Source organism: Phascolarctos cinereus, unplaced genomic scaffold (genome assembly GCF_003287225.1).
Source record: "Phascolarctos cinereus isolate Bilbo 61053 unplaced genomic scaffold, phaCin_HiC Scaffold_3;HRSCAF=262, whole genome shotgun sequence".
Taxonomy (NCBI): Eukaryota; Metazoa; Chordata; class Mammalia; order Diprotodontia; family Phascolarctidae; genus Phascolarctos; species Phascolarctos cinereus.
The window spans coordinates 258,352,193-258,376,869 of NW_027555736.1; the positions used below are offsets into that span (position 1 = coordinate 258,352,193).

Sequence of the window (24,677 nt, forward strand, 5' to 3'; positions counted from 1 at the left end):
CAAATAATAAATTACTATAGTCATTGACTACTGTGTCTTGCATATTTAACCTATTCCACTGATCCACCTCCCTATTTCTTAGCCAGTAGCAAGCAATTTTGATGACTGCTGCTTTATAATACAATTTAAGATCTGGAATTGCTAGGCCACCTTCCCCTGCATTTCTTTTCATTAGTTCCCTTGATATTCTGGACCTTTTGTTTTTCCAAATGAATCTTGTTATTATTTTTTCTAACTCTATAAAATAATTTTTTGGTAGTTTGATTGGTATGGCATTGAATAAGTAAATTAGCTTAGGTAGGATTGTCATTTTTGTTATATTAGCTCGGCCTACCCATGAGCAATGTTTTCCAATTATTTCCAATTATTTAGATCTGATTTTATTTGTGTGAAACCCAGAGTTCCCGGGTTTGTTTTGGGAGGCAGGCTCCTAAATATTTTATAATGTCTACAGTGAGTTTAAATGGGATTTCTCTTTCTATCTCTTGCTGTTGGGCTTTGTTGGTAATATATATATATATATATATATATATATATATATATATATATATATATATATATATATATATATATATATATATATATATATATATATATATATATATATATATATGGGGTGATATTTTCTGGGTTTTCAGAGGTTGATAGAGGAGAGTGAGAGTGGCTACCTTTTCACTCCACCATGTTGGCTCCCAGAAGCAGAAGTCCTTGCCTATTTTAAATAAAGAGGCTATTGGGATTATGTTGCAGGTTACTACAAAACTGTAATGACAGTTTGCATTTTGTACTTCCTATGAAAATGCTTGAGGTATTTTTATCAGAGAACACATATTTACCTGTTTTGCAAGATGCCAGTTATGTGGCATTATTAATTGAATAAATTTTGCACTATGTGATTCAAAGAGGATATTACAGGTCCCTTTATTTGTTAATTAATAATAAGCTTCCATCAAATATTGAATATTCTGATGTATCTTAAGTTCCTATAGCAAAAATTCTACAGGAGAACATTCTGAAACCATTGCACTTTACTTATAGCTCCTGTCCAGAAGGTATAATACAACAGGTTTTTGCAGCCTTCAGAGAGGAGTTTCTGGCAGCACCTTTCACAGATCAAAATTTTAATTTTGTCACTCCAACATTAATAGATGTACAAACCATTCCCCATACAAACTGTTTCTGAATTTGTTGTTGACAGAGAGTAGATGTTAAAAAAAAAAAGGTAACAGAGCACCATGGATTTTCTACTTCATTTTATCTATTGATGAAATGTATTTTGGGACACTTTCTGAGGAAGGACTATTGTGTATTTGAGAGTATTCTAGACCCTTCTTTCTCAGTTATCTATTTCAACTGTTAGTACAAACTGTCAAGATGCTACCAGTGACCCTGAAGATGAAGAGATTGATAGCATGATGACCAGACCTGGAGATGGTAGATTGTCAGTGCAGTATATAACAGAAGAATGTCCAAAAAGTTGGATACAAACCAACAATTACTCCACTAAAATATGGTATGAAGGGATTCAGCCAATGAAGATGTATTCACATGATGGCATCTAACTGCTACACACTAATGGCACAACACTGAATGATGGTGCCAAGAGTCAGGCTTCTCTACAGATCAACCATTAATGCCTGGTTTCTGAGACACCTTTGGTATCTAATATCATTTATGACAACCTGGGTGACTATAGGGTACATGGTACCATTGCTTTAGGTTATAACAAGAGGTTCTCCTATGTCTTTAGAAGATTCCAATCGAGTCATCCCACTCTTTTACCTTTTTAGCTCCTTGTTTAGTCATTAGCTAGTTTCCATATATGAAAATTGCTTCTTCAATGATGCCATGGAAGCCATAGGTCAAAGACCATCGTCAATGGCACCTTTTACATTATAAGAGCTTGTAATATTATCACAATGTCTTTAAGATGCCTACTGAGGAATCATCAAATTGGCTTATCCTGCAACCAAACCAGAAGTCTGTGGAGAATATATTGCACTATTTAAAAGTGTGGGAGTTTCAACTAATACTGAAATGCAGCAATGCATGTAAATGGAACAAAATAATGGATTGAGTATATTCAAGATTATCACCAATCCAGTAAAAATGTTGAAGTTCAGAGACACAAGATGAAATTTTTGTGCACCAAATCACTGGCTGTCATAATCAGAGAATGTTAAGACAGATAAATTTACATAGCTCTATGTGCCATTTGCTATACATGTACGGAAAGTCCAAAGAATGGGAATAGATCCATGGCAATCTACTCTGGATGGTTTGGAAGCAGCACCACTTTCAGTACCTGAGGAAAGGCAGTTTGTGTTTCTCACAGAATCGCCCTTTGTAGCTCCATTTGAAGAAAGAATAAAGATCTTTCAAAGATTAATCTATTCAGCTGAACAAAAAGTTCAAGGACACGGTCATTTCTGGATGGAATTAATGTTACAATCTGAAAAACATTATATTTATGAAGATGCTTATGATAAACTTTCCCCAGAAAATAAGCCTGATTTGAAAAAGAACATTTGTGTGCACTTAATGCTTATAGTCTGGATGAAGCTGACATTGATGGTGATGGCATATTTAGAAAGTTCCTGAATGAACTAGTGAAATCAGGGTTTAGCCCCAAACAAGGGTAAGACCACCAATGAAGGGCTTCTATATTCTAACTTTGCTGCACAGATGCTTGTTGGAAATTCTTTTGCTATACGTTACTGCTTTCTTGGCAGAATGCTGGGAAAGGTAAAGATTTTATTTTATATTGTAATAATTATGAAAACCTGTGTTTAGTTTGGGAAGTATTTTCTCAGAAAGTGTTGAGAAATATTGGATTTCTTTGTCATTGACCTAACCTGTAGATTTTTGCTTAAAACCAAGCATTTTTGTCTTTACCTTATATTTATATGAAATACTAAAATGATTATTATTGAGAAACATTTAACTGCTTTAGAACAAACTAATGAAATGAATCCATGAAAGCCAGACCAGAAATACTTCATGTGGCTTTCATCAAATATGTTTAATTTATATGCTAGTATGATAGAAATCATGTTCTTCTTCACCTCCAAAATAAAAATTTTAAAAATTAAAAAAAACCCTATGGATAGGAGGAGAGTTCTTGAATAAGATTGTTTAAATGGACAATTTTGGTTATATATAAAATTGAAAATCTTTTGCACAAGCAAGATCAATGCGACTGTAAATTAGAAAGGGAATAGTAAACTGGGGGAAATTCTGCAGCAAATTTTTCTCATAAAGATCTTATGTTCAAGATATATATAGGGAATAGATACAAATGTATAAGAACTACAGTTGTTCTTCACTAGACAAATGGTTAAAAGATACAAATGTGTAAATTTTCAAAAGAATGAATGTACACTATCACAACATTTTAAAAACATAATTCAAATAACTAGTATTAGGAGAAGTACAAATTAAAACAACATATGTAAATTAATTATACAACTTTGTTGATGTAATTTCTCCAGATCTTTTATTTGTATTTATTTGTAGGACCTACTAGAGTTTTTTGTTTGAACCTGTAGTTGAAATTCTCTGTGTTGCATGAATCCCCAGAGAAATTTTGAATTCCTTGTGCATTGCAAGGTCTCTGAGGAATTTTTAGCAGCCTCCAAGTCCACAATACTCATGGGGAAAGCCTCTGTGTTTGGGGAGCTTTATAAGGACTTGCCTACTGTGGGGGGGGGGAGTTAGATTTTTCTTTCTCTTTTTCATTCTTATCTCCTCCTCTTCTTTTTCTTCCTCCCCTCCCCTTTTCTTTCTTGTTTTTAGATTGGGGAAGGCTTTTGCAAACACTAATATAGGTGGGAAACTGTGATAATTTTGCAAACTGATATGTGCTTTAAAAATTGTGCGATGAATTTTGAAGTGATTGTAATCCCCAGGTCCACTAGCTATGGTAGGTTTATATGCTTGTGGAAAAATGTAAATTTCCAGATTGTTTGTGAATTATGCCACATGGACTTTGCCAAAAAGTATCCATGTGTATTTGCTGAAGATACTAAATATTAAAGTAAAAAGTGTAGTGGGGGTGTTAATTGGGGGTTCCTCCATAGTTGGTTGATGTAGTCATTGATATACTCACAAATGACAAGGTGTTAATTCCTTAACAAGGTGTTAAGACTCTGTGATTCATTTACAATGTGTGAACACCTTTCTCTGACAGAATTAAAGAGAGCCTGGCAATTGGATAAGCAAACAAATTGGCCATGTCCCTGGGGGCTTTAAATAGTTAAACCCTGGACTCAGTAGGAGAGTTAGAATTTCAGAGTTGCAAACAGTTGAAGTGAGAGCCAGTATTTAGGCAAGAATTCAGCTCTTCACCTACTGAAAGGAAATGGGATTTTTCTCTCTTCCCCAATTCTCCATTGGCCATGGCATCTAGCAAAAGGTGTGATACAAATATAGTGGGAAATTACTGTACCAGAATGATTAGCAAAAGGTAATAACGCAAAGAAACCTAAGAAGACTTTATGAACTGATACAGAATGAAATGAGCAGAACTAGGAGAACAATTTAGACAGTAACTATAATCATGTAAAAGAAAATAACTTTGAAAGACTTAAGAACTTTGATCAATTTAATGAACAATTTAGGACTCCAGAAAACTGATGAAAAGCATTCTTCCCACCACTTGGCAGAAAAGTGATGGAATAAATGTGCAAAATCATATATGTTTTCAAGTGTGGCCAATGTTTGTTTTGTCTATCGTGGTTACAATGGAAGCTTATTATTTGAATAGCAGAAAAATGGTGGAGGAAGGAAATGGGTGATAGTGGGTAATGATATGGTAGAAAAAAGAAGGAAAGAAGAGTATTGATGAAATATTAAAAATAAAGAATAGAGCAAAATTGATATACTGAGTTAAATTTAATATGCATTTTCAAAAACCTATGTGTAATAGAACTTCAATTTCATTATCAATTATCTTTTCTTCTATTCTTTGTATATTCAAATGCTCATATATATATGTATGTATATATATATATATATATACATACATACATATATATATATATATATATTATATATATATATATAGGTTTTAAAGTTGTTAAAAAATAAAAAGTAATTAAAATAAATTTTTGATGAATTGACTTGGGACCTCTGAAGTAGTTCATTCAGTCTACTATATATCCAGTCCAGTATTCTGCTGCCAGTGGCATCTCCAAAGAATGTTCTGAGACAATGTATGGTTCTTTGCTTCTGATGTGGACCTTAAAGATTAGGTGCGTACCATCTTCTTGAATTACCATTTATGGCTTTAGCAATATGATGTTCACCCAGACAATTTTTGAATCTTAAAGTTCCTTGAAATCCAGGCTTCAATTTTCATGAGCTCTCAACGATTATAGGATTTGGAGATGAAAGGCATCTGGGAGATCATCTAGTCTAACATCTTGTTTTCCACATGAGGAAATGGAAGCCTAGAGAAGTGAAGGACTTTCTCTAATGTCAATTAAATAGTAAATAGCAGAGATGGGATCTTAACTTGGGTTCTCTAACCTCTCATCCATTTTTCTTTCTGTTGAACTAAATTTCCAAATTCCTTTTTTTCCTGTTCCCTAGTGCTTATTGTTGCCCTCCGCATATACTGCGTCTTAAATGGTAACTGACTAAAATAACTATTGGTTCTTTGTATCAGTGGCTGTTTTCTTTCAAAGAAACCAAACAATAAGCTCAACATTGACCCATCATCTTAGACATAGCCTTATTTAATTATTATTTTTCTGAGACTCTCATAATATTTTGCTTCCTCTATAATTCCGTTGTGGGGGTTTGATGAATGCATAGATTAACTAAGATGGCATGCATGTAGAAGGTGCTCAGGTACTTGTTTCTGGGGGATTGGAGAAATGACACATTCATGGACAGTTTGCGTACCAAGTGTTTGGAAGCAGCCTTTTTCCATGAGCTACATAGCCAGAAAGGCCTTCGTCTTTAAAACTGACCATTTCTGACTGAGGGTGAAAGAGTGACTTCTTCACTCATAGAAGGTGACAACATGAAGTTAAGTGGGGGAAAGGCCTAAAGGTTGTACCTGCTTAGTCTGTGTTGTCCTGAAAATTGATCCTGGAGTTTTGGCCTTTCCCTTTAATCTTTTCCATTCTAGGTGCAGAAAGTACAGTCTCTGATCCAACATGGAAGTGACAGCCATAGAAAGCTGGGAATGCAAAAGTGCAGGCAAATCCAGCAGCAAAGCTGTGAGGATCAAAGTTGGAGCTGATAGAACTAATGAAGTGTAGGTATTGAGCTAAACTGTGAGCATAATCCCTCCTATCCCTAGAGGTTGAGATGGTATGGAAGGAATGATGCCTAAAAATGTTGGAGAAATGTTTATGTATTTGTTCTTGCTACTTCTTTGAAGTAAACATGCCTTTGTAAAAGCTGATTCAATATTAAGTGGTTAAATAGAACTGGGGTACTAGTCAGAGACCCTAAAATAAGAGGAATGTGGTTGATGAGGTTTTGAGCTAATGAAGAGAGCGGTGAAGAGAGACTTCCAAACACCTTTAGAGTACCAGAGAAACTGGTAGGAATAAAATTGCAACAAGTTTGATTCAGAGTAAGCACGTTACAGTTCTTTCTACCATAACATTATTGTTCTCAATGATATTGATTAGACTTAATAAATCTTGGACCAAAAGGCTGATTATTCCTCAGTGTACTGGTAAACCATTGTTAATGAAAGATATTCAAGCACTCATGGAAAAGTAAGGCACTGTAGGACTGAATAAGTAAGCACACCTGAGGTTTCAAAAAAGGGAAGAGAACCTAATCCGTCAGCTACAGGCAAGTGAATTTGACTTTAATTCCTAGAAAAGTTTTAGAACAAATCATTAAAGAGATGGTTAATGAACATCTAGCAAAGGAATTGGTCATTACAATTAACCAGCATGGATTCATCAAGAACAGGTCAAGCCAGACTAATGTTATTTTCTTTTTTTAACTTTATTAATTTATTTTGATTGATCAACAATCACTTCCATTAAAAGCAAGCTTGATAAACTACTAGGTCTCCGGGATATGATTATAATAGCCGTGACTGGGGCACCCTGGATTCTCTGGGCTGAAGTAAATGCAGTAGAAGTGGATGTGTGGTCCAGCCCTTTGCTGATGGATATGAACTATTCTAGGATAACACAGGCAACTCCTCATTGTTTCTCTGTGACTGAAGGATTGCAATCAAAAGATCCCTTCCTCATGCCACCCTAAATGCTTTATATAAGAATTGTAGAAAGATCTGTGACTCTGCGAACTCTTTTTCTCTTAGACTTCTAACAGGTGTGTGGGCAGGGGATTCCCTTTCCCTCCCACCCAGTACCAATGGCTGCTTGGAAATCTGAGATGGATTTCAAGTCCCTGGTTGCTTTCTTCTGTCCTTTTGTTTCCATACACAGGTCAGTTGCCAATGATCTTGAAAAGTGCACATTTCTAGTTCAGTGATTACTGTTTATGATTTCCTGGGATCTGGACTTCAGCTGATCAGAAGAAGATTTTCTTAACAGACCACTTCCTGGAGAATATCCCCACAAGGATCATCACATATCTGAAGGACTAAAAAAGCTACTCCCTGGCTAAACAGGGTGTCTGAATCTTGGTATGGACAGAAAAGGTCCAAATTAAAAATGAAATATTTGGCAGTTTCATAAAGTTTGGTAACTTTCTGGGGAAAATATTATGAGTCTAATAGCTAATTTGGTGTTTTGTTTCCTATATTTACTCTTCAAGCCTTTTGTGTCTTAGGCATTTTCTGTGGTGGAGGAGAAATAACTCTCCTGTACTTGATACCTGTATACCCTTACTTGAAGGGACTCCATTGCTCACATTTTGAAGAGACTCTACAAATGAGCCATTATTAAGCTTTGTTTCAGAGATTTCTCTGTAGTTATTCAAGGGTGACAGCAGAGCTCAAGAATGAATCTGATTCCCTTTCCTCTTTCACATAAGCCTCATCCCCAAGATTACAATGGAATCTTTTTCATCTTAAGTATTTCCCTTGGTATGTTAAATGAACAGTTGTCCTGTACCTGATATCTACATTGTACAATGAGTATCTGAACCCTAGACATGAGCCTTACCTCACTTTATGAACGTGTTCCTTGAAGTTTTGCTTTGGAGTAAAGGAAGAGGAAGAATGAAATCTTAACTCTGTATGAACCATGGTCCCCATGGACCCTCATGTTCTATGTAAATGAAATTTTCCTGGATTTTAACGAAGAATTTGATAAAAGTAAATCATTCTATTCTTGTGGAAAAGTGGAAGAGATGTGAGCTAGGTGGTGATATGTTTAGATGGATTGAAAACTAGTTTGAATCAACAAAATTGAGGGTTGAAAGAGAATGCAAAAACCATCTAGTCCAAGGTTGGGTAACCTGTAGTCTCGGAGCCACATGCGGCCCTCTAGGTCCTCAAGTAAATCCCTTTGACTGAATCTAAAAAAATTGTTCACAATTTTGTGAAGTTTGGATTTAGTCAAAGGACCACAATTGAGGACTTAGAGGGCCACATGTGGCCTTGAGGCTGCAGGTTCCCCACCCCTGACCTAGTTCAATCCATATGCAAAAGGAATCCAAAAGGATCTTGACATGCTAGAGCGTTGGGTTGACTCTAAAAAACAAAATTTAATATGGATAAATATAATATCTCATGCTTGGGTTAAAAAAAAATCAACTCACACCTTGACTATTACCTTTCAGTTGATTTCCCTGTCTCAAATTTTTCCCAACCCGGTCCACCCTCCTTTCAACTGTCATCTTCTTAAAGTAAGGTTCTGATCATGTCACTCCCAAATTCAATGAACTCCGGTGGCTTCCTATTATGTTCAGGATCCATAAACTCCCCTGTCTGGCACTCAAAGCCCTTCGCAATCTGCCCCCTCCAGCCTTTCCTATCTTCTTGTGCCTTACTCCCCTCCTTCTCTATCCCTGTAGTCTTCAATCCAATGATGTTAGCCTCCTTGATGTTTCATGAACAAGACCATTCAGCAAAATTGAGCATAATTTTTCTGAGAGGAGGGGAGGAGATGGCCATTCAACGAAATAGGGGACTTCCAAATTTTCCTGATGAATAGATCAGAGCTCAACAGAAAATTTGATCTTCAAATGTGAGACTCAAGAGAGGCATGAAAAGGTAAACAATAGGAAAGAAAACAAACAAACAAACATGTTATTCAAAGGTTAAACTGTTTAACATGTTTCCTACATGGGAAGATGATACTTGTAACTCTTGAGAATTGTATCTTTATTATGACATTTACAAGGCGGTATACATAGACAGGGGGTGTGGGTCTAAGTTGACTTTGATATGATGATAAAAAATTAATTAATTAAGGGGTAAAAAAAGGGTAAATTACATCACAGGAAGAGGTACAAAGACATATTACAGTAGACAGAAAAGAGGGAGGGAAATGAACATCATTTGAAACTTACTGTCATTGGATTTGGCTTATACACACTCACTTGGGCATAGGAATCTATCTTAACCTAGGGGAAGTTGGAGAGGAAAGTGGGAAGAAAAGGGAGTGGGTGGATAGAAGGCAGGGCAGAAGGGAATGAAGAAGTAGCAAAAAGGGAAAGGGGGCAGATTGAGGGAGGCGGTGGTCACAAGCAAAACACTTGTGAGGAGGGAAAGGGAAAAAGGAGAGTGAAAAGCATAAACAGGGAAAATAGGATGCAGAGAAAGATACAAATAGTAATTATAACTATGAATGTGAATGGATAGCGTAATCCTACAATATGTTGTTTATAAGAAACATATTTGAAACAGATACACACAGAGTAAAGGTAAAAGGTTTTAGCAGAATATATTATGCTTCAGCTGAAGTAAAAAAAGCAGGGGTAGCAACTCTGATCTCAAACAAAGCAAAAGCAAAAATAGATCTAATTAAAAGAGATAAGGCAGGAAACTATATCTTACTGAAAGGTAGCAAAGACAGTGAAGTAATATCAATACTAAACATATGCACCAAGTGGTATAACATCCAAATTCTTAGAGGAGAAATTAAATGAGTTACAGGAAGAAATAGACAGCAAAACTATGCTAGTGGGGGATATTCACCTTCCCCTCTCAGAACTAGATAAATCTTACCACAAAATAAACAAGGAAGATGTTAAGGAGGTGAATAGAGTTTTAGAAAAGTTAGATATGGTAGACTTCTGCAGAAAACTGAATGGAGATAGAAAGGAATATACCTTTTTCTCAGTGGCACATGGCACCTGTACAAAAACTGTCTATACATTGGGGCATGAAAACCTCACAAATCAGTGCAGAAAGGCAGAAATATCAAATGCATCCTTTTCAGATCATGATACGATAAAATTACTTGTACTAAAGGGCCATGGAAAGATAGACTAAAGATTAATTAGAAACTAAGTAATCTAATCCTAAAGAATGAGTGGGTCAAACAAGAAATTATAGAAACAATCAATAACATCATCCAAGAGAACGACAATAATGAAACAACATACCAAAGTTTGTGGGATGCACCCAAAGTAGTTCTTATGGGAAAATTTATATCTCTAGATGCTTACATGAATAAAATAAAGAGGAGACTGAGAAGGGAATTTATAATTTTTGTATAAATTGATATGATATGAGAAATGAATGTATTAATAATTTAGTTTTCTCAAGAGCTGTCTCCCTGCCTTGGGAGTCAGAGCTCACAATGTAGCTTAAACTTATTAATCAAAACTCTGACAATACTCACAATCACTGGACCTTAAGTGAAGTGAATCAAAGATTGTAGAATTTGTTTCTGTTATAGAACTCTGGCTCTGTACTCTAGGGGAGGTGGTCATGACTCCCAAAGACTTGACATAAAACAGAACATAAAATGGAAGTAGACAGCAGAATAACACATATAACAATATTTTGGGGGCATGTTATGTTGAAGAATTGTATTGTGAGACTCATGGGTTTCTCGTGGGAAACTACTAAATGATTTTTGTAATCCACCTTCCCCCCTCCTTCCCCACTTGTGATTTAAGTACATAACCTGTGCTTTTTACTTGAGCTAAGAGAACATCACTCACTCTGAAATTCATGTGAAAGACTAGCTATGTTTCCATCCATTCTATCTGGCCCCCTGCTTTTTCTGTTCCCTCCTTTTACCCTGTCCTCCTCAAAAGTGTTTGCTTCTGATTACTCTCTTCCCCAAACTTCCCTCCCTTCTACAACTTCCCAACCCTATCTTTTATTCCCTTCCACCCTGTTTTCCTGTAGAGTAAGATAGATTTCCATACCCAAATGAGAGTAAGATTCACTCATTCTCTCTCACTTTCCCCCTCCTCCCCTCCACTGTTAAAGCTTTTTCTTGTCTCTTTTATGGGAGATAATTTACTCCATTCTATCTCTCCCTTTCTCCTTCCCCCAGTACAATCCTCTCTCACCCCTTAATTTTATTTTTTTAGATATCATCCCTTCATATTCAATTTACCCTGTGCCCTCTCTCTCTCTCTCTGTATATGTATATGTATATGTATATGTATATGTATATGTATATGTATATGTATATGTATATGTATATGTATATGTATGTGTATATGCATATGTATATGCATATGTATATATGTATATATGTACATATTCCCTCCAACTTCTCTAGTACTGAGAAAGGTCTCATGAGTTACAAATATTATCTTTCCATGTAGGAATGTAAATAGCTCAATTTTTTATAAGTCCCTTATGATTTCTCTTTCCTGTTTACTTTTTCATGCTTCTCTTGAGTCTTGTATTTGAAAGTCAAATTTTCTATTCATCTCTGGTCTTTTCATGAAGAATACTTGAAAGTTCCCTATTATTGAATGTCAATTTGTTCCCCTGAAGGATTATACTCAGTTTTGCTGGGTAGGTGATTCTTGGTTTTCATCCTAGCTCCTTTGACTTCTGGAATATTGTATTCTAAGCCCTCAGATCCCTTAATGTAGAAGCTGCTAAATCTTGTGTTATCCTGATTGTGTTTCCACAATACTTGAATTGTTTCTTTCTGGCTGCTTGCAATATTTTCCCCTTGACCTGGGAACTCTGGAATTTGGTTATAATATTCCTAGGAGTTTTCCTTGCAGAATCTCTTTCAAGAGGTGATTGGTGGATTCTTTCAATTTCTATTTTACCCTCTGGTTCTAGAATCTCAGGGCAGTTTTCCTTGATAATTTCTTGAAAGACAATATCTAGGCTCTTCTTTATTATGGTTTTCAGGTAGTCCAATAATTTTTAAATTATCTCTCCTGTATCTAGTTTCCAGGTCAGTTGTTTTTCCAATAAGATAGTTCATCTTTTCTTCTGTTTTTTCTTTCTTTCAGTTTTGTTTTATAATTTCTTGATTTCTCATAGAGTTCCATTCTAATTTTTAAGAAAGTATTTTCTTTAGTAAGCTTTTAGACTTCCTTTTCCATTTGGCCAGTTCTGCTTTTTAAGGTATTCTCCTCATTGACTTTTTAGACCTCTTTTGCATTGGGGTTAGGCTATTATTTAAGGTGTTATTTTCTTCAGTATTTTTTGAGGTCTTCTTTAGCAAGCTGTTGATTTGTTTTTCATGATTTTCTTGCATCACTCTTGTTCCTCTTCCTAATTTTTCCTCTACTTCTCTTACTTGATTTTCAAAATCCTTTTTGAGCTTTTCCATAGCCTGAGACCAATTAGTATTTTTCCTGGAGGCTTTGGATGTAGGAGCTTTGACTTTGTTGTCTTCTTCTGGTTGTATGTTTTGATCTTCTTTGTCACTAACAAAAGATTCTTTGGTCTGACTTTTTTTGCAATGTTTGCTCATGTTCCCAGCCAATTATTTGACTTTTAACTCTTTGCTAACTCTCTGTTTCCAGTGTGGAAGGTGTACTGTCTGAAGCTTCAGGAGTTTTGTGCAGCTGTTTTCAGAGACACTTCTAGGGACCTGTAAATTTTCAGTTCTTCCAAGGTGGTATGATCAAAGGAGAGGTTTTTACTCTTTTCATGGCCTGTGCTCTTGTCTATGAGTGACCACAAGAACTCTTTTCTGCTTTGGAACTGTGAGGAGAGGGAATCCTCTCTACTGCCACCACAAGCTCCACCACACTAGTGCTCTTCCTTGCCCCAGAACTGCCACCCAGGACTGTGACCGAGATCCAAGCATAGGCAAAGCAAGAGAATCCTGCCTCAGTACCACCAAAGAGATCTCTACAATTCCCCTCTGATCAGCCACTCAATTCCTGCACATTCTGTGGGCTGAGAGCCCTACAAGCAACCTCTGCTGCTGTGGCTACTGCCCTGGGCCTGCCATACGGCTAAGCCTGGACTGTGTTCCTCTCTCACACAGGTCCAACAGATCTTTCCCATTGACCTTCTAAAGTTGTCTTTGGCATTTGTGGGTTGAGAAGTCTGGAAACCACCATAGCTGCCCATGATTCCATCTCTTGAGGCCCGCTCTGGGTTTGCTCTGGCCCTGTCTTTGCTTGTGTGGCCCACACTGAACCGTGCTCCTCTCCCAGCCAGGCATGATAGACCTTTCTTATCAACCATCCAGGTTGTCACTGGCTGGAAATTTGTTTCACTCTGTCTTTTCATGGATTCTGCTGCTCTATAATTTGTTTAGAGTCATTTTTACAGGCATTTGGAGAGGTTTGAGGGAGAGCTCAAGCAAGTCACTGCTTTTACTCTGCCATCTTGGCTCCACACTCCTTTCAGCTTCCCCGTCATCAGGTGTACATAGGGTGAAACCTGGAGCTGTTCAGTGTGAGGAGAAGGGACAGGCACTATCAGATATTTTCCAGAAGTCCTAGCTCACTTGACTAACAAATCCAACTCCCCCAGCTCTCCATTAAGGGCCTAGCCTCTGATCAAACCTGGCTCTTCATTGTGAGGAATGCCCCAGAGCTCCTTTTCTTGATCCAGATCACTTTCATAAGGCCTGTTTTTGTTTTGTTTTGGCACATGGATTTAGCTTTTATGGCCATCTTTTCTGTTGAAATGCAGGGCTGGGTATGGCCTGTGGTTTTTCTCTCCTCTCTGTTATAAATACGGTCTGAGCAATGGACTGCGGCAGTTTTTATTTTTGCACTCAGTAAAAAAAATTTTTTTTTTGAGTTAAGAGTTGCTTGGTGGTTGGCCTTGTGCATGGTTAAGCCAGTTGAAATTAACTTTTTAACTGCACACTTGGATGGAATCGTGGAATATTTACTTCTTATAATTCAAGTGAATTGCTAGCACAATGTGTAATAATTATAGCTGTGAACTTGTATTTTGTGTATGTTGTTATATTCTCTTATAGTGTATTTGTATATTGTGTATTTGTTAATTAAATGGTGTTATTGTCTTTGAGTGCATACCTTTAACATGGGACAGATGTGTAGCAAAGGCATGGGGGAAGATACAGTAGTTCCTGTTAACAAACCCCCAGAATGAACATGTGCCTTTCAAATGGATAAGAAATATGGCTTTGACTGTCCCTCATATTGCCAGAATTGGATTGATTTGACTAGTAATGACTCTGAACTTTACTGGCCTCTTTGGGACAGTTTTGATAAGACCAGATTAGAGTATTTAAGACAGAAACTGATGAATAAGGAAACTCAGCCTCTTGAGTGGGACAGCTATACTACAATATAACATAATTATAATATATAATTATATGACATAATTATATTATAATTATATAATATAATTACATACATAATATAATATAACATAACATAACGTAACATAACGTAACATAACGTAACATAACGTAACATAACGTAACATAACGTAACATAACGTAACATAACGTAACATAACGTAACATAACGTAACATAACGTAACATAACGTAATATAATATAATATAATATAATATAATATAATATAACATAATATAATATAATATAACAACATAATATAACATAACATAACATAACATCATATCATATCATATCATATCATATCATATCATATCATATCATATAATGGTACTTAGGGGCAAGGGAAAGAGCATAGGTCTGAATTAGAATCAGTGAAAGAAAGGATTAAATCATTTGAAAATCTTCTCCTTAACAACCCCCTAACTACCTAAAATATACTCACCCTTAGTGAAAGACTCCACCAGTTTCCCAGTTTCTATGCTCCCTTTAAAAGTGCAAGCCATAGTTCTCCCAGGAAAACACCTTGAGGAGAGTGGCTTGATTAGGACCTATGGTTTCAAGCCCTGGCAGTGTGGAGAACTCCAGGCTATTGCTGAGGAGTATCTCAGTCCCAGGGAGGATCCCATAGGCTTTGCTGAGCAGTTCCAACTAACCCTGTATTCATACAGACCTGGGTGTCCAGAATGTGTCAACTCATGGTTGCCTTAGTTGGGAAGGGGAAGGGAGACTAAGGATTGGTGCCAAAAGGCTGGCTAGGAAAACCCAGAGGAGGATCTTAGGATAGACTGGGACTTGGAGGGCTGAGGTAAAGAGCATTACCAACTCGCCCAAGTTATGGGTGAAAAGCTCCTTTCATTCCCCTGACCCACTGATTTAACAAAAGGTCAAAATACTAAACAGTACCCTGGGGAAACTATCTGTCAGTTTTATGACAGACTTGCCCAAGCCTTTGAAGTCAATTCCGGGCTCCAGCATGATAGTGCAGTAGGGCAAATTCAGTTTCTTTCCTACTTTGTTAATAATCTTCATCCATCCATCTCTAAGCTAATTAAGCTATTTCTGATTGACAATACTCTGACAACTCTCCTTGAGACTGTAGCATGGCTGGCAGCTACTGTGGCAGAGGAGGATAAAAACATTAAAAGGAACTTAGAGAAGCAAAAAAGAAATTTTTTCTCCTGCAGCTCCTCTGCAGCAGCTGTAGCCCACTCCTTACCATCCCCAACCCATCCCCTATTGTCTCTGGCAGTCCTTCCCTGTACCATCAAAATCAAACAGGCTAGGAGTTTGTTTTAATTGTAGAAAATTTGGCCGCTGGAGGAAAGTCTGTAAAATAGGGACTGGGGTAGATGCTGAAGAGAAAAAAAAAAGAAATCACCCCCAAAAGAATTGAGGGACCCTCTCTGTAATCCCAATCACTCAGCATTATTAGGCTTCGGGGAGGGCTGGCAGGAGGGCTGGCAGGGAGGGAGGGAGATGTATAGGTGATGCCCATGATCCCCATGACACCTGTTGGAGATATTTCCTTCCTCTTGCAGCTGCAAAAGGTGTCTGCTCTAGTTGACACTGGTGTCACACTCTCAGTTTTAAACCCCTCTGCCTTCCCCACTACCCTCCCCTGGAGTCAAGAGTGTATCTCAGTTGTGGGGATTGCTAATAAGAGTGTTGTAGCCCATATCTCAGAACCACTCTCCCTTTTTATTGGAGAGATCAGGGCTTTTCATCCTTTTGTCCTAGTCCTTGAGGCTGCTAGACAGGCCACTATTTCATTTGACCCAGGATGGACACTTCCTTGTGTCTTTTATCCCCAACACACCCCTTAACCCCTTTTAATAATCCATCTCTCAACCAAGTTCCCTCCAGCTTACGGATTTCAGATGTTATTGATTTGTTATTGTTTCAGGTCTGTTATCAGTGTCCCACCTATTGTTGTGCAGTTAGCTCTCCCATCTGATTTATTCATATCTGAGAAGAAGGGAATGGAGTTAGTGTAAGCATATTCAATTCTGCCACTTATCTACCCAAGGTGGAAAGTGAGGATGAGACTTTAAGACCATGAATATGTAATGTATTTGGATGTCTTGATTTCCCCAGGAGGACCTGAAGGAAACTCCCTTAGGGTGGGCAGACTTTGACTGGTATACTGACAGATCTTGCCTCAGAAATGAGGAAGGAGATTTAGTTACCACTACCACAGAAGTGGTTGAAGCTTCATCACTCCTGATGCCCATTTCAGCAGAGCAAGCCAACCTTGCAGTAGCCAGAGCTTGTGAATTAGGAAAAGGAAAAAGGATTAATATCTACATTGATAGCATTTGGGGTGGCACAAGACTTTGGGATGCTATGGAAATATCGGGGCTTCATCTCCTACTCAGGACAGCCCATTAAAAATAAGAAACAGGTTTCCCATCTGTTAGACTCTTTATTACTTTCCCAAGCTATAGTAGCAATTAAAATTCCAGGACACAGTCGAGAAAACAGCATTCATGCCTGTGGAAATGCCTTGGCTGACCAAGCAGCTAACACTACAGCTTTAACTCCTCAGATTCCTAAGGTACAAGGCCCCATAAATACTGCCTTAGTACATCCATCTTGCTCTGAAGGCCAGCCTAAGCCTTCTAGCCTAACAAAAGAAGAGATAGCCACTGCCCAGAAAAGAATGCTTATCACAAAGTGAGATAAACTTCAAAAGGAGGGATGTAAGCTTGATAAACTATAGGATTATGGGTCTGCCCTAATGCACTTATAGTACTCCCTAAGAACTTATCCCTCCTTATGATGGAACACCTTTATTCGTTCAGCCACTGGGAACCAAACAAGCTAGTGGCACTAGCTCAAAAATATCGGCCAGGAAGTTTTTACAGAGCCACTGTCACTGCTTATGAGATATGTTCCACCTGCCCCAAGCACAATGTATCCAAACCTCTGAAGCCTGCTTGTAGCCAGTTTCCTTTCCCAGATGGACCCTATAAAACCTGGCAGATTGACTTTATCCAACTGCCACCTGCCCTTGGATACAAATATGCTTTGGTTATGGTCTGTATGTTTTCCTAATGGGTGGAAGTGTTCCCCTGTCAAACTGCCTCTGGGGTAGCAAAAATTCTCTTAGAAAAAAATAATTCTATATGGGGGGTCCCTAAAGAGATACATAGTGATAGAGGTACCCATTTCACTGGAGTTTCATTAGCTAAGCTACTTTTATCCTGGTCAATTATTCAGCACCTCCATTATGCCTATCACACCTAGTCATCAGGAATAGTTGAAAGAGTTAATGGGATACTTAAAACCTCCCTTGCCAAAACTCTCTGAGGAGCTAGGTATTTCCTAGCCTAAAGCCCTACTTTTAACCCTGTTAAGCCTTAGGTCTAGACCATTTGGTTCCCGCTCAGTCCCTATGAGACAGTAACAGGATGTCCAATGTCGTTGTACCCATGAGTGGGAAGCATAGCAGCCAAAGGCTCCCTGCTACAATACTGCATTGGGTTAGCTCAGAAGACATCAGAGACTTACCAACTTGTCTCACAGTCCCACTGTTTAGAAACAGCAACCAAAACAGCCCCAGATCCAACCTGGTGACTGGGTGTAATGGAAACATGATCTCTGAAAACACTCCTTGGAGCCGTGGTGGAAAGGCCCATTTGCAGTCCTGCTCACTACCCCCACTGTAGCCAAACTCCTGGGAATGGAGTCCTGGTTCCACCTGTCACATCTCAAAAGGGCAGCACTACCCACTTGGATTTCAGAACCCACAGGTGACCTGACCCTAAAGATTAAATGGGGTCTGAAGCAACCTACATCTGAGGTAGACAGCTATTCCCAAGACCCCCAGAATGAGAAGAAGAGAACAGCTGATGTAGATCACCAACTCAAGAAACTGGACATGGGCTAAGGTTCACAGTTACTCCTTCTATGAACTAAGCCTTTTCTTTTTCTCCTTGCTACGTCCCCTCAATCTCTTAATGTTCAGGGAAGTAGCAGTTTTTTTCTTTCTTTCACTTTTATGTGGTACTTTTCTCCTTAAGTTGTTATTTAAGTTGTGATTAATGAAAATTTTGCTATTTCAGGCAAAAATTCCCAGGACTATAATTTATTCTTATCTTTGATTGCAGGGATAGTTGTCTGAATTGTCACAAAACCAATAAAAGAAAATGGCATATGTGTCAGTTTGAGGATTGCTAAGATGACTATCTGCTCCTGGGAAAGATTGTAAGGATGATTTAGAACACAGCCTAGATAGGATCCTCCTGGTTTTATTTCCTCATTGTGTTATGTCCTTTCTGGAAAAGGAAAATTGTCACCTGGTTAATCCTGTGCAATGCTTTAACACTGTGTAACTACCTGATTGGCTGTCAGATGTGACTTATGTCTGGAATCAAGCAGAGCTAAGAAAGTTTTTCCCCTGTTGTATGATAACTATGTCCCTCTTTTTTTCCTGTCATAGAAAATTTCTACAATCAAGAAATTTTTTGAAATCAATGTTCCTCATTGGCCTTCAAGAGTTGTTCTGATGTTTTTGGTTGAAAGGAGGGAATGACAGGGGAATTTATAATTTTCATATAAGCTGATATGATATGTGAAATGAATATGCTAATAATTTAGTTTTCTCAAGAGCTGCCTCTCAGAGCTCACAATGCAGCTTAAATTTATTAATCAAAACTTTGACAACACTCATAATCACTGGACCTTAAGTGAAGCAAACCAAAGATTGTAGAACCTGTTCCCATCACAGAACTCTGGTTCTGTGCTGTAGGGGAGGTGGTCACTAGCCCCAAAGACTTGTCTGCAGAATTACTGTATTGTGGGACTTGTGGGTTTCTCATGGGAAGCCACTAAATGATTATTTGTAATCCACTTTCTCCCTTCCTTTCCCACTTGTGATTTAAATACATAACCTGTGCTTTTACTTCAGCTAAGCACGATTCCTCATTCTGAAACTGATTAATTAAACTACTTGATTACTGGCACTACTGTCTCTAGGCCAGCTTTGTGTAGCTCTGAACATTCTCAGGTGTCTCAGTAAAAATCCTGTTAACAAGACCAAAGAATTGGGCATGCAACCAAAAAAGCTAGGAAATGAACAAATTAAAAATCCCCAATTAAATGCCAAATTAGAAATTCTGAGAATCAAAGGAGAGATTAATAAAATTGAAATTAAGAAAACTATTGAACTAATAAATAAAACTAAGATCTAGTTTTGTGGAAAAAAAGAATAAAATAGATAAACCTTTGGCTAATTTTTTTTTTAAAAAAAGAAAGAAGAAAACCAAAGTACCAGCATCAAAAATGAAAAGGGTGATTTCACCACCAATGAAGAGGAAATTAAAACAATGATTGGGAGCTATTTTGCCCAATGGTATGACAATCTGCCAGTCTAAGTGAAATGGATGAATACTTATAAAAATCTAAATTGCTCAGATTAACAGAAGAGGAAATAAAATACGTAAGTAACCCCATTTCAGAGAAAGAAATGCAAAGGAAGGTGGTCTAGCTGTACCAAATCTTAAATCATATTCTAAAGTAGTAATCATCAGAACTACTTGGTACTGGTTAAGAAATAGAGTGGTGGACCAGTGAAATAAGTTAGGTATATAAGACACAATAGTCAATGACTATAGTAATCTACTGTTTGACAAAACCAAAGGCTCTAGCTTCTAGGATAGGATCTCACTATTTAATAAAAAATGCCAGGAAAACTGAAAAAAAAAAAACAACAGTGTGGCAGAAACTAGGCATAGACCAACATCTTACACTGTATACCAAAAAAAAGTAAAAATGAGTACACAATTTAGATATAAAGGCTGGTACTATATGCAAACTAAGAGAGCAAAGAATAGTTTACCTGTCAGATTTATATAGAAGGGAAGAATTTATGATCAAACAAGAGATAGACAACGTTATGAAAAGCAAATTGGATGATTTTGATTACATTAAATTGAAAAGTTTTGCACAAACAAAGCCAGTGCAACCAAGAATAGAAGAGTAAAAGAACTGGGGTTCTGGCCAAAAATATCATGCCGGCAAAGCTAAGCATAATCCTGAATGAAAAAAAAAACCTGACATTTAATGAACTGTCAGACTTTCAGGACTTTGTTTTAAAAAAAACAACAACCTGAACTTAATAGAAAATTTGACATAGAAGAGCCAAGATAAATATAAGGTACACACCAAAGACCAATTACAATGGACTCAAAACAGACAGACTGTTTACCTTTTATGTACTTAAAATGTAAAACCTATGGCTAAAATTGTTATTAGTAATTGGGTAATTCATAAGAAAGTTTGGGGTAGACCTGAGTATGATATGATTTTAAAAAGTAAAACCATTTAGGAACAACTAAAAAGGGTAATAATCATATATAAATAGGTACAAGAGGAAGAACCAACACAGAGGAATTAGGTAGGGGAAAAGGGCTGTTAGTTCTGAGAACTTACTTTCATCAGGAATGGTTTCAAGAGGGAACAATACATATGTATCTAGAAAAGTATAAAAGTCTTCTAAATTTAAAAAGAAAATGCTAAGGGGATAGCAAGGTGGGGGGGAGAGGAAAAGGCAGGGATTTTTAGAGGGGAGAGTGAGAGAATAGATCAAAGAGGGGTATAGATGGGTGTTTAGATTTATGGGAATGGGAGGGATCCTTTGAGTAGGGATAGGTTAAGAAATGGATGGGCAAGGTTGTGGTCAGAAATAAAGTATATGAGTTAGGAGGGATGGGAAATAAGAGATATGCACAAATATAAAAACAAAGATCAAAAGTAAAATTTTTTTTAGGAAAAGTATATGCCTATATATGTATGTATGTGTATATGTGTATGTGTATATCTATATCTCCGTATAAATATATGCATGCTTAATTGTAGCCTTCTGGGGGGAGAGGGAGGAAGGGGGAGAAAAGAACAAAGTAAAAAGTACACAGCAGAGAACAAAAGAAAACTTACAAGGAAGCAAAGAAAATATGGAGAGCTCTCAACACAATGCCTAGTATTTATTATATAACCTCTCTTGAAATGGAAATTTATTGCTATATATTTTGAAACCTCTCATGTTCTGCTGTGTACACAACATGTTTTTCTTTCTTTCCTCATTTTGTATGCAAGTTTCAATATTTAAGTTTATAACATGGTTATTTTTTTCTTATTGCATTTTTAAGTTTTAGTAATAAAAAAGAAAAAAAGATAGTTAGAAATCAAAACTGTGAATGTGAATGGGATGAACTCTCCCATAAAATGGAAGCAGATAGCAGAGTGGATTAAAAACCTTAATCCTAGAATATGTTGTTTACAAGAAACATACTTGAAACAGAAAGATACACACAGAGTAAAGGTAAAAAGCCTGAAGTACAATCTATTATGCTTCAGCTGAAGTAAAAAAAAGCAGGGGTGGCAATCCTGATCTCAGGCAAAGCAAAAGTAAAAGTGGATCTAATTAAAAGAGGTAAGGAAGGAAACTATATCTTGCTAAAAGGTACCATAGACAATGAAGTAATATCAATCCTAAATACACATGTACCAAGTGGTGTAGCATCCAAATTCTTAGAGAAGAGAGTTACAGGAAGAAATAGACAGCAAAACTATCCTAGTGGGGGATATCAACCTCCCCCTCTTAGAACTAGATAAATCCAACCACAAAATAAACAAAGAAGAAATTAGAAAAATGAAAAGAATTTTAGAAAAGTTAGATATGACAGACCTCTGGAGAAAACTGAGTGGGGTTAGAAAGAAATATACCTTTTTCTCAGTGGTACATGGCACCTACCCAAAAACTGAATTAAATTCATCCTTTTCAGATCAAGATGCAATAAAAATTATATGTATTAAGGGCCATGAAAAGATAAATTAAAAATTAATTGGAAAGTAAATAATCTAATTCTAAAGAATGAGTGGGAAACAACAAATCATGGAAACCATAACTTCATCCAAGAGAATGACAATAATGAGACAGCATACCAAAACTTATGGGATGTAGCCAAAGCAGTCCTTATGGAAAATTTTATATCTCTCAATATTTACATGAATAAAATAGAAAAAGAGGAGATCAATGAATTGGGCATGCAACCAAAAAAGCTAGAAAAAGAACAAATTAAAAACCCCCAATTAAATACCAAACTAGAAATTCTGAAAACCAAAAGAGAGACTATAAAATTGAAATTAAGAAAACTATTCAACTAATAAAACTAAGAGCTGGCTTTATGAATAAAAAGCCAATAAAATAGATAAACTTTTGGTCAATTTCATTTAAAAGAAGAAAGAAGAAAACCAAATTACTAGTATCAAAAACAAAAAGGGTGAATTCACCACCAATGAAGAGAAAATTAAAACAATAAGTAGGAGCTATTTTGCTCAACTGTGTGACAATAAGTCTGACAATCTAAGTGAAATGGGTGAATATTTACAAAAATATAAGTTGCCCAGATTAACAGAGAAGGAAAGTATTTAAATCATCCCATTTCAGAAAAAGAATTGAACAATGCCATAAGAAACCATCTCCAGGGCCAGACAGATTTACAAGTGAATTCTATCAAACTTTAAAAGAATAATTAATTCCAATGCCATATAAACTATTTGGAAAAATAGGCAAAGAAGGGGTCCTACTAAACTCTTTTGATGATACAAATATGGTGCTAATACTTAAACTGAGAAGAGCCAAAACAAAGAAAATTATAGATCAATTTCCCTAATAAATCTTGATGCAAAACTTTTAAATAAAATAATAATAAAGAGGTTACAGCAACTTATCACAAGGATAATACTCTATGACCAGGTGGGATTTGTACATGGAATGCAGGGCTGATTGAGTATTAGGAAAACTATCAGCATAATTGATCATATTAATAACAAAATTAACAGAAATCATATAATTACCTCAATAGCTGTAGAAAAAACTTTTAACAAAATACAACACACTTTCTTATTAAAAACAGTAGAGAGCATAGGAACAAATGGAGTTTTCCTTAAAATGATAAGTATCATCTATCTAAAATTATCAGCAAGCATTATATGTAATGGAGGTAAGCTAGAAGCATTCCCAACAAAATCAGGGATGAAACAAGGATGTCCATCATTACCACTGTTGTTCAATACTGTACTAGAAATACTAGATTTAGTGATCAGAGAAGAAAAAGAAATGGAACAAAATAAAGTAGGCAATGAAGAAACAAAGCTATCACTCTTTGCAGATGATATGAAGGTATACTTAGAGAACTCTAGAGAATCAACTAAAAAACAACTTGAAACAATTAAGAACTTTAGCAAAGTTGCAGGATATGAAATAAACCCACATAAATCATTAGCATTTCTTTATATTACTAACAAAGACCAGCGGCAAGAGATAGAAAGAGAAATTCCAATTAAAATGACTGTAGGCAACATAAAATATTTGGGAATCTATTTGCCAAGACAAACACAGGACTATATGAACACAATTTCAAAACACTCTTCACACAAATAAAGTCAGATATAAATAACTGGAAAAAAATCAGTTGTTTATGAGTAGGTGGAGCTAATATAATAAAAGTGATGATTCTACCTAGATTAATTTCCTTATTCGGTGCCATATCAATTAAACTACAAAAAATTATTTTTATAGAACTAGAAAAAATAATAACAAAATTCTTTTGGAAGACCAAAAAGTCAAGAATATCAGTGGAATTAATGAAAAGATATGAAAGGGAAGGTAGCCTAGGCATATTAGATCTAAAACTGTATTCTAAAGCAGTAATCATCAAAACTATTTGGTACTGGCTAAGAGAGGTGGGTCAGTTTCAAAATATGACTATTGTGGAAGTGTTTTGCTTGACTATACATGTATAACCTGTATCAAATTGCCTTCTCAATCAGGGAGTGGGAGGAGGAAGGGAGAGAATTTGGAATTCAAAGTTTCAAAAATGAATGTTAAAAATTGTTTTTACATGCAGCTGAGAAATAAGATATACAGGCAATGGGGTATAGAAATCTATTTTACCCTGCAGGAAAACAGAAGGGGAAGGGGTTAACAGAAAAGGGGAGTGATAAAAGGGAGGGCAGATTAGTGGAAGGGGTAATCGGGGTGCATGTTGTCATATGATG

At 36.6% G+C, this 24,677-nt stretch overlaps 1 pseudogene; it reads left to right on the forward strand.

Moving 5' to 3' along the window:
• Positions 1 to 17,292, forward strand: part of LOC110199885 (ubiquitin-protein ligase E3C-like) — a 28,353-nt pseudogene extending 11,061 nt beyond the window's left edge.
• Positions 17,293 to 24,677: the final 7,385 nt, after the last annotated feature.